A 9,796-nucleotide genomic window follows, 5' to 3' on the forward strand; every position below is an offset into this window, starting at 1 on the left:
AGCTAAGCCTGGGAGATATCATCCATGAAATAAGCAAGCTCTACTCATGTACTCAAAGGATGTGAAGGCAGAAAAGTGTAGGAACAATCAAGCTTCTACACTGAAGATGGAGAGCATCAAATATAGCAAAGGCAATTCTGATGGCGTAAAGAGCCTTCACTTCCCCTTCCACTCATGGCCTCAGAAATAATATCCCCCTCTAGTTATCTCAGTACATATATCTCAGGCTGAAACCTATAGCAGAAGCCAAGCACTAAACAGTATAGAGCAGTAGTCCTTCTCAAGTGGCTAATCTTGAACCTCAGGATAGTTATCTTCCTGAAAGACCTAGAAAGGTTTGTGTGATTGAAGCAGTGGCCAAGGATGAGATATCTTCTGTGTAGTTCAGGGGGACATATCATAGGATTGAAACACAGGAGTTGAGGGAAAGAGTGTGAAAGACACAGTTGGAAAGAGAGTTAGAGACAAATGTAGGGTTTCAGAAATAATGACGGCGAGCGCAGGAGGATAGAGACAAGATGCAGCGTGGGTCAGAAATTCAGCTTCCATATGAGATTGAGGGGAAAAGTTCATGCCATTTTAGCAAGCAGGAAGGAAAAGGACACATTTTTCATAGCCATTGGCGCAGGCATTTGCAGCTACATACAGGTCCATAGAAACACTCATATATTTCAGAACCAGGCAATGTCAACAGGAGCTTTCTCAGTGATCTCGGTTTACATAGCTGGGCGTGTGGGCAGAATGCTGTTTGAGGCTTCAGATCTCATTCTGGTAGCAAAACTCTCCACTGTCCCTGAGCCTCACTACTGCATGGATATAGTTGGAGGATAGTCAATGGCACATATGATGGTTCAAATCGCTAAGAGGATTTAATGTTGGAAGGTAGATTCAATCCAAGGTCACCGAGGCTGTCACACTATGTCACGTGTTGGCGGACGCCTGCAAATACAGCAGAGAACCTACCACATGTCCCTAATCACATTTTTGTGTCATTTAAGGATATTGGTTATTACCACTCTCCAGAAAATGAAAGTCATACTCCAGTCATCTCAGGCCAGTCTTATCACTGGTCTGTCATCATGAAGGACAGAAAGAAAATCAAGTGTATGCTTTGGTAGCATTCTTGCCAGATAAGTAGCAATTAATTAAAGAGATATCTTTCCATATTTTTGCAAGAGCTTCATTCTTTGCGTGCTTTCAGAGTCATGTTTGAAGTCAGTGAGGTACTGCTTCATCAGGATTGCTCTGTTCTAAAATTTAAATTTATGTGCTCTTTTCTGGGCCTGAGTCTGGCATGGTACAGTTGTCCTGGTTTCGGCTGGGGTAGAGTTAATTTTCTTTCTAGTAGCTGGTATAGTGTTATGTTTTGGATTCAGTATGAGAAGAATGTTGATAACACACTGATGTTTTCAGTTGTTGCTAAGTAATGTTTAGTCTAAAGTCAAGGATTTTTCAGCTTCTCATGCGCAGCCAGCAAGAAGGCTGGAGGGGCACAAGAAGCTGGGAGGGGACACAGCCAGGGCAGCTGACCCAAACTGGCCAAAGGGGTATTCCATACCATGTGATGTCAAGTCCAGTATATAAACTGGGGGAGTTGGCTGGGGGGGGTGGATCGCTGCTCGGGAACTAACTGGACATCGGTCAGCGAGTGGTGAGCAGTTGCATTGTGCATTGGCTGTTTTATATATTCCAATCCTTTTATTATTACTGTCATTTTATTATTGTTATTATTATCATTATTAGTTTCTTCCTTTCTGTTCTATTTAAATGTTCTTATCTCAACTCACGAGTTTTACCTTTTTCCTTCTGATTCTCTCCCCCAACCCACTGGGTGAGGGGGAAGTGAGTGAGCGGCTACGTGGTACTTAATTGCTGGCTGGGGTTAAACCACGACAACATTTACACATCAGACAGCTTGAGTTATGCCATATTTGACTCTGCATATCTGGTGGCATGACAAATATGAGAAAAACTTAAATACTTCACGTAGCTACCTTCCCAATTTGGAAATCCACCCAATAAGGTCTTGTTTCCTTGGCTGGGCATGCAGTACAGGTGGAAGCTAAGGCTTTTATGGCCATCATACTTGCAGCAAAAGAGCAGTGAAGGCTAATGTTAGCTCTGGAAGGGCATCCTGGTATCCTCCTTGGAATCTGTCAGATCGGTGCCAGTAATCGGGAGGAAAAGGCTTCAGATCAAGTCACCTGGGGACATGTCTGTTACGGTACAGTTACAACCTTTGAGATAAACACATAGCCAAGAAAGCCCAAAATAAAGGAATTTTAAAGAAAACCACTGACCGTCATCAGAATTTCTCAAGTTCACTTAAAAAATATACCTTTCCTCATCAATTGGTCTGTTCTATGAAAACAGATGCATAGCTGATGACAGTAAGTAGCTACCTGACATTAAAGCAGCAGTGGCTGCAGCACAGCAGACCATTACCGAGGTCAGTATCTGTTGTTTATTACCCCCTCCGGCTATTTTAAGCTTAAGAGAAATATGGTTCCTGTTCGCAGAGCTCTCAGCTGTGCCTGGAGCAGCCCTGCAATTACAACTCTAAATTTATTCAAATCGGCTGATAAGGCCTTCCTACAGCTTTGATGAAATTAGGTCACATTACTCTGAATGGGTAACCAGCGGTTAGGGCCCTGAGGGCACTAATAAGCTTTAATGGCCTCGGCAGAGCCTTGCCCACCCCTGCCCACAGCCCCCAGGGCAGTCAGTCCCTGCCACCCCAGCACCACCAACACCACAGCAGGACTGGTCTCCGGCTCCCCAGAGCCCTGCCAGGTCTTGGCCCCCCCCAGAGATGCCTGCTGTCTTATGGGGACCCTCAGCCGCTGCGGCCAGCCCTGCTGAGTCCTGACACCAGCAAAGCCACGTAAGCACTTCAGCAGCCCGCCCCGCCGTAACCGAAGCACGTCCTGCTTAGAGCTTCCCATGGAGATAAAGATATCGGGGAAAGCGTGGGATCATGGGCAGTTCTGTATCAGAAACAACTGCAAGTGTCTCCCTCTCGTACAGCCATGCCTCAGTACTGGGTAGCTGGTAGGATATCTGTCCTGCCTGCTCGTGGGTAGTCTGGATGTCTGCATCCAGACAGGCGTTCTGTATTTTACTCTGCTGTACCTTTTATCAGAGGTCTGGTGCTAATCCTGTATTTTCATTCCCAAGGCTCGCACATGTGGGAAACCTGCCCACCCTTCCCGACCTTCCTGGTTTTATAGCATTTTACCAGTTCCGTGTAAATATCCTAAAAGAAGGGACCTCATCCACTGCTTGGAAGACGGAGGTCCCCTAAATCCTCATAGCATTGCTCTCACCATGGGCAGGAGTTTGCCTGAAGGCGAGGACAGTGCTCTCGCAATAGCTCGGAGAACGTGGTGAGCTCAAGAGGGAAGCTGCGCATCCCTCATTCTCTGCAAGAAAAAAAGCTTCCTGCATTTGTCTCCCATGTCCTTCTTGCACGGAAGAAACAACTTTGCTCATCATAAATCAGTTGGTGTAAAACTCTTTGCATATAGGATTGAAGTGTCAGTTAACTTCTCTGTTTAGGAAACAAAGCTGTAACCAAATGAGCAGGGTACATCAAGGTCAGGGAAGAGCATCCTCTGACTCTCTTTGCCAGCTCTCAGAAGTAATGTCAGAGATAGAAAGGAGGGAACAGTGCTGTTCAAGTTACACGCTTGACTGTAGTGACTTTGTCTCCTAAATCTAATTTACCACTGGATCTTTCAGTGTTTCTATTTCACAGAAGTCTGCTGTCACAAAATCCTTCTCTTCATAGAAGTGATTATTATATGCATACCTCTGAATTTTTTTTTTTTTAAATACATATATTGGCTGATGAAGAGTGTCTAGCTGAACCACCTTGGTAAACAGCTGAAACAGGGCTTTGCATAGCAGTTTCACGCAAAGGTCTTAACATGGATGTGAAAGTCCAGATCTCCATAGTCTGTTGTTCTTAGAACGCTAAAAATAAGTTACATACAAATCACTGTATCGAATGCTTTTTCAGAGCATCATGTTTATTCCAGTTGCACAGGCTCATAGATAAAAGATCTTGGACTCTCATACTGCATCTCATGATACCACTCTTGACTGAAGCCCTATACAAAGTATCATTAATTATTAGAGTATGACTCTAGAAAGCCTTCTTCCTGGCTTCATGTTGAGAGTAAGGTGGAAATAGTGTTTTTATGGAGTATAGCTTGCTCTGGGTGTCTGTATTTTGAGCATGTTCTTGTTCCTATTATGGAGAAACATTTTTATGAAAATGCGTTGTAATGGATCTCAGCACGAACAACAGAAGAAGAAAACTGTATTTACTTCAATAGTTTTTGAGAAGTAAATCCTATATATCTTGCTCACCTTGAAGAAAATGCATCATATAAGCAAAAAAATCCTCTTTTTTTGTGTCTCGCTGCAGTCAGGCTTTGCAATGTAATAGCCATGTTGTGTTCCAACTCCACAACAGTTTATTACTGCTGCTTCCTATAACAGGCCTTTCTCATTTCATTAATACTGGACTTGGGACTACTAATAAACTCAATCCTGTACCTGAAATTCAATTAGCACTGTCTTAGTTAATCCTTTATATTAACTTTATAGTCCTTCCCCAAGCTGTACATCGTGGTCCTTCGTGAATTTTCATCATAAGTAAGGATGTCACTAAAAACTTAATACGTTCTCTGCCCCAGCAAATTAGGTTCCAATTAACAAAATTTTATCTTCTTACATTGGAAGTTTTTAAGTCAGAATCAGTCAGTCTCATGTCTATGAAGGAATTATGGTGTCAACTATAAGTGTCCACACTTAGTTTCTAGATGCCCTTTTAAAATTTATCAGACTTATAGGTTGTAAAATTCACCTCTTCTTCTGTACACTGTAGTACTGCGGTAATTAAAATCAGGGAAAACCAAGGAAAGTATTATGATACTAGCACAGACCTTAAAACTTGCATGTATTCAGACAGGATTTTGGTGTGTTCATTAAGTTACAATTTTAAAAAGGCATTCCTATTAACACAAAACTCTGAAAATAAACAGCCAATAGAATTTCCTTTCTTGCTTGTGCTAGAGTCTAGCTCAAATTTCGGTAAAGTCATCCTGAGTACTCTTTTCAACTTTCCAGATTTTACAAAAGCATGTATTTAAAATATTTCTTTTGCAGCTGGCCCACTGGTAGCCATCAGCTTATTTGGGCTTAAAATACTTTACTAAAAGGAATTGTTTTACTTCCTACTTACTAGACAGCACCTCACTTTGCAATAGAAAAACATTAGAGAAGATACAAATGCTGAGAGTGGTAGGTTTTCTGTTTGGGTTTTTTTTTTGCAGCTACCCGTGTATCTGTAACAGCACTTAACCTTTGTTTGAAGTTTGTGACCATTTATTATCAACACCAAGTTGAGGGCATGTCTGGGAATGTTTTTACTGATCAAGTAAGAATGTCAGAGTTCTTGAGTTGTTTGCTCAAGGTAAGTCAAAGAAAGAAAACTTTCATATTTGTTTTTTGTGAGGTTTTTTCTTAAGTTCCATGTTATTTTGGGAGAGTTGCAGTGCTAATTTTTGCACTGTGCATCTAATAGCTTGGAAAGCAATTTCTAATTCAGTGGGTTTGCTTCTCTCTTCAGTCTGTTTGGAATTTACTCCACTTCTGTTTAGTATTAGTGCTGAAAATTAATTTGCTGTTTCTTTGGCTTGTTTGGCCATTTTTTCTGATACATCAGTTACTCCAGATTAAACATTCTCATGACCAAATTTTCTGAGCGTCCACATTTTAGTTTTGTTAGTAGAAAGCATAGGTAAAAGATGCCTTTTGCAGAGAATGTGATAATCAGGCAAAAATTAGCCTGTAATAACCTGATGTGATGACATAAGCTATCACTGAGGCAGAACAGTACATGATGTGGATGCCAAAGAGGCGAGAGTCAGTGTGAAAACCTGTATTTGAAGCTGAACTGATGTTTTGTTACACAGTTTTGTATTCAGCAGTACAGCAGCACTGGGCACATCCTTTTCCACATGAACAAAACAGAAGAGCTGTTACAAAGAAAATAACAATTGCATGAAGAAAGAATAGACTGAGTAGTACTGAGCCTGTCTTCTAAACATGCACCTTTCATTGTTTTTATGCAATAACTGTAATGGCAAGTAGGTTTTTGACCTGAGCTTGCTAAATTAAAAATTTATGGGAGATGTAGAATATTTTTACATATATTTCGTAGCCACTTGAAATATGCTTTTTTTTTCCTCCATATGAAATACCATGTACAATTAACATTGCTTTTTACTTAATTTTCAAAAGTTACATGAAGTTAATCAGATTTTTCGTTAACATTTTTGGAGTCTAATTCTGTCTTACACAGAGTTGTGGTGTTAAAGCTATATTGCCATATCTTTTTTATTATGTTTGCCTTTAGAATTTCCTTTTGGTGTATGCTTAGAATTTCAAAGGTTGATAAAGGAAATCCCCTTTTCTGTTTATTTTACTGTCTGTGTACCATGGTCACTGACACAGTCTCTTAAAAGAGGTATCTAGCAGCTAATTGATGCTGAGCAGAGCAACAGGAGAAATCAAAGATTCTGTTGTCATCCACTGAACAGGCAATTTATATTTTTATGCATGAGGACCTGCTGACTTGCAAAGAACAGTTGTGAAAACAGGACACTAATTACCTGTTTCATAGAAGTTCCAGGTGGGAGACATTTGGGAGACTATCAGAGTAAACAGATTGTGCTTTTGAGTCAAAAAGCTTGGCTCTCTTAATTGCTTAGGTATAAATTAACTAGGCTTCCTGGGGTGGTGGAGGGAATTCTCAAATAGTAGAAAGGTAAATAAGAGATGAAAATTATTTCCCAAGAAGTTCAGAACTATTTTCAGTACAACAGCTTTTTTATGGGACCATAGACTGTTCTCTCCATTTTTGAGAGGGCAAACCAGAAGTAAATACTTGCAAGTTCAGCTGCATGAACCTGCTCGTTGCAGGATCAGCATAGATCCATTCTGGGAGGGAGGAGGTAGAAGCACACAGCCGAAATAGAGGCGGGGACCAGACAGACCAACTCCCTTTCAGAGGCTACTGGCTGGTAGGTCAGCTGCATCTGAAGGGTGGGTGCTCCGCTGTGGAATAAAGTTTCCCATGCCCAGCCTTCAGAAGCAAATTGGCATCGTGGCATTTTCTCCTAGGTGATACAGAAAATGGTTCACACACCAGGTGAGCACAAGATTGACAGTGACATGTTTTCCGATCCTTGTATGTACAAAATAACCAATGGCAAAATTAAAAATTTAGCATGTTTGGCCCGGTTATTTTTGGAGCAGACCTCTTCCCACAAAACACCACTTTCGTGCTGAAAAGAATGTAAGACAAAGATGTTCAATTGCGGGGGGGGGCTTATGTGATGATGCAGCATAAGCAGGAAAGAGTTACACTTAGGGATTTTTTGGTTCTCTTAAGATTGCACTTACATACATTTTATATATATTGTAGCTGTAGTAGTTGAATGTGGTCTATGTCTACTCCATTTTATGTGAAAAGGTCCATTCTTCTGCTGTTTCTTTTTGGTAACTCTTCCATCCCAGCAGACTACTCAGTAGAGTATGTGTGGCTGCTTTCTAGCATGCAGTGCAAAAGTTATGATTTGTATCAAAACATCCTTTCATCCTCCATCCTCTTATAAAAAGGGGTTTATCTCAGTCAGTAATAGAGTACCCCAACATAGTTCAGTAGGAATAATGTGCCTAATGGCTGCTGAGGCTAGAAATAACTTTAAGGGGCATTATAGAATTTTATAACATGGTGATATAGTGAAGCTTAATAGGCACTACAACATCCTTTTGTTTTCATGTTTCCCCAAAGACTCGGTTCTGTGACAGGTGGTCAAGAAAAGCTATTCCTGTGTAAATTTACCCAATTATATTTGTGTAGCAGCCCTGAAAAAGCATTAATATATTAACCATTAAAAGTAGCCAACAGTCTTTGGAGAAATGTTTTAGTGTGCCTATGTGAATAGAAGGTTTGACTGATATGTTATTTTTTAGATAAATTATAAATACTGTATTTAGTTGATGAGTGCAAATGTGATAAAATATATAACTGCCATTGCATATTCAACATACTCTATTTTTCTATGAATGTTTTCACAACAGCAATGAGGCAGAGGAAGGAAATTAATTCTTAGGTGAGCTTTTTGTTCTGTAAGCATTGGCGATGCAAAAAGTTTAGGCAGTTTTATTGAAAAACAATAGTTTCAAATATTAAATGCAAAATTGTCTTTGCTGATCTTTACTTTGCTTATCTCTAATGTGAATTCATATCATGGGAGTTTCCAGTGTGAACAAATACAGAGCATACAATTGAAGGCAGCACTTCAAACAAGAAATAAGGATGTTTAACTTAGTGATTAAAAATGGAAATGTTATTATTGAAAGTCCATTCTTCTGAAATTTTCTGATGTTTTTTATAGCCCAGAAAGCTATGGGCTCTTTCAGATTAATCAAAACTTTCTTTATTCATATTTTGTGGTTGTAGGCTTTGGCTCCAAATTCAGCCTACCTATTCATCCAAGATTTGGAAGACATTTCTGTAGCATGCATTATAGCTACAGATACTCAAACAGTGTCAACTCGTAATATAAAAGGGCCTCTTTGCCATTTCTGAATTGGGTGGGCAAGAAAATAAATAAAAATAAAATAGTGCCTTGAGGCTGGAAAACATTTTTAAGATTTTTTTAAAAAACTTTTAAATAAGTGTATATCCAGGGTAAATAGACTGCTATGGAATCTATTACTCGGAGGCAGTTTCACTTTATTATACGTTTTAACCTTGCCTTTGCCAGTCCTGAACCTTTGGTATATAATGAAAATGTCTACCATGAGTATAAACATATTTTATATAGTAGCTGCCATGGCAGTGATGTTGAAAATACTGCATAAAATGAAATGGTAAGATTTGTAAGGATGTTAGAACTCAGTGGTACAGAATAGGCAAGTTGTTTACAGTAGATGAGAAGAAATTATCTATTGCATAAAGAAAAAACGCTGTTTTCAAAGGACGCCTGAAGCACCTGCATGTAGTTGAGGTGTCTTTGAATTTACTCAGCAGTGTCTTCCTGACATGTTGTCAGTTGTTACCCCCATCATGTAAGCAGTCATCCTTTTATATTTTAGGAGCTCTTAGACACCAAAAAACATACTTGTATCTGGCCCTTCCATCTTTAGTCAGTTCATTATCTATTCAGTACTCATCATTAGTAATAAAGTAAATAGTAATAACTTGTACTTTGAGTTTTCTCAAATCTCCAAGCCCCCAGTAAAATTTTCTGTGGTTATTGCCATTCACTGCAGGGGTACAGTGAGTTGCTCTGACACGGGCTCCCATAACTCGGCGTCACGGGGTCAGCTCGAGTCCCGCCGGGCTGAGCCGTTGCTGCTGTCGCTGCAGGCAGAGTCAGCGGCAGCACCGTACTTGGAAAGAGTCGAGGAAAAAGCAGGAACAGCAGCAACCCGAACGGGGGGACGAAGAAGAGGCAGAGACAGCTGCAGCACCAGCTGCTGCCTGGCAAGAGCGCGAGGAGAGGGGAAGCGGCAGGAACAGCAGTGGGTGCAGGATGGGATAAAGGGAAGAAAAAGGCCTCGGTTAAAGCGCTAGGCTGCAGACACTGAGAAGTTACGGCAGCAGAACCCTTCTGGGCTTTTGGTAGGTGTCCTTGGCTGGTCTCCATCCCAGGGCTGCCTTCTGCTGCAGCCAAGTCTGTTGCCTGGCCTGTGAGTGGTTTCTTTAGGTGCG

The 9,796-nt window shown here is 40.7% G+C and overlaps 1 protein-coding gene across 8 annotated transcripts in view; it reads left to right on the forward strand.

Moving 5' to 3' along the window:
- The window catches only part of FRY (FRY microtubule binding protein), a 253,146-nt gene that overhangs the window by 114,798 nt on the left and 128,552 nt on the right, over positions 1-9,796 (forward strand). The window lies entirely within an intron of this gene.

Source organism: Harpia harpyja, chromosome 17 (assembly GCF_026419915.1).
Source record: "Harpia harpyja isolate bHarHar1 chromosome 17, bHarHar1 primary haplotype, whole genome shotgun sequence".
In the NCBI taxonomy this organism is placed as follows: Eukaryota; Metazoa; Chordata; class Aves; order Accipitriformes; family Accipitridae; genus Harpia; species Harpia harpyja.